The following is a 1,287-nucleotide window of genomic DNA, read 5'->3' as shown; positions in this document are numbered from 1 at the left end:
ATCAGACAGCTGGCAAATACCACAGCACAGATCACCAGGATGATTGCACGAATTTCAAGCAGAAGAAGAGGTATGAAGGAGGAAGACACATGTAGGCTCGTACAGGCTCTCGTGGTCAGTAGGATCTTATATGGCGTCCCGTACCAAACACTGCTCGAGCAAAAAAAGGAACAGTTCGAGGCAATTCTTAGAAAAGCATACAAATGTGCTTTCGGACTGCCGGTCAACACTTCGACGGAGAAATTCCTTAAACTGGGCATAAACAACACAGTACAAGAACATACCGAGGCCCACCTTCTCGCTCAGAAAACAAGACTGATGTTGACCGAAACAGGCAGAAACACGATGCGGTTGCTAGGCATGAGGGATGCTTTGAAAGAAATCAAAAGCACAGCGAGCGTTCCAAATGATATCAGGAGGACCATTGAGATCAGTCCGGTTCCAAAAAACATGCATCCAGATATACATAAGGCGAGAAGAAAGGCAAGATCCGAATTCCATGAAAGAAGCTTTGCCGGGGCAAAAGACCTACTACAATTTGACTCAACCACATATAGACACCGATACGGCTCGGTAGCCAGCGTGGTGGATCACCAGCTCAAGGAAATCAACTGCGCTTCGATAAAAATCAACAACATCCTCGAGGCTGAGGAAGCGGCAATTGCACTCGCCATCACCCAGCAGAGTGACGAGCCCCATGCACAAATCATTACAGGCTCGTAAGAGGCGTGCAGAAGGTACAGCAGTGGACGCCTATCCACTGCAGCCATTCACATACTCAAGGCAAGGACAATCACCTTTACGAGATGCTTCATCACGTGTACACCGGGTCATGAGGTTGTCAAAGCGAACCAATGTGCTGACGCCAACGCCCGAGCATACGCCAGCCGGGAGGAGCGCACCGAAGGGGAACTGGACGCAGTCACTAGACGGTATGGAGCCGTGTTAGAACACCAGCGAGCCCTCACGAGGACCTACCCTCCGCCCCACAAAGACCTTAGTAGAGAACGGTCGGTTGCCTGGAGACAACTACAGACTAATACATACCCCAATCTGAGTTTACCCAGCAAAATCTATCCTTCAACATATGACAGCAATTGCCCTCTATGCGATGAACAAACAACGCTTTACCACGTTACATGGGCCTGTCAGAAAATCCAGACACCGATAAACAACATACCAACATCGGAGCAGTGGGAGGCTGCGCTGTCCAACTCGAAGCCTGAAGAGCTCAAGCTGATCGACAGGGCTCGTAAGACAGCAAAGGCCACTGGGGCCCTGGACTGA

At 50.0% G+C, this 1,287-nt stretch overlaps 1 pseudogene; it reads left to right on the top strand.

Annotated features, from left to right (window-relative positions):
• The first annotated feature begins 450 nt into the window (after positions 1-450).
• On the top strand, positions 451-1,287 carry LOC149338837 (uncharacterized; annotated as a pseudogene).

The sequence above is a fragment of the Amblyomma mixtum genome, chromosome 6 (assembly GCF_055824585.1).
Source record: "Amblyomma mixtum isolate Tamu chromosome 6, ASM5582458v1, whole genome shotgun sequence".
Taxonomy (NCBI): Eukaryota; Metazoa; Arthropoda; class Arachnida; order Ixodida; family Ixodidae; genus Amblyomma; species Amblyomma mixtum.
Note: the sequence above shows the minus strand (reverse complement) of the source record. Positions and strands in the feature narration are given on the sequence as shown.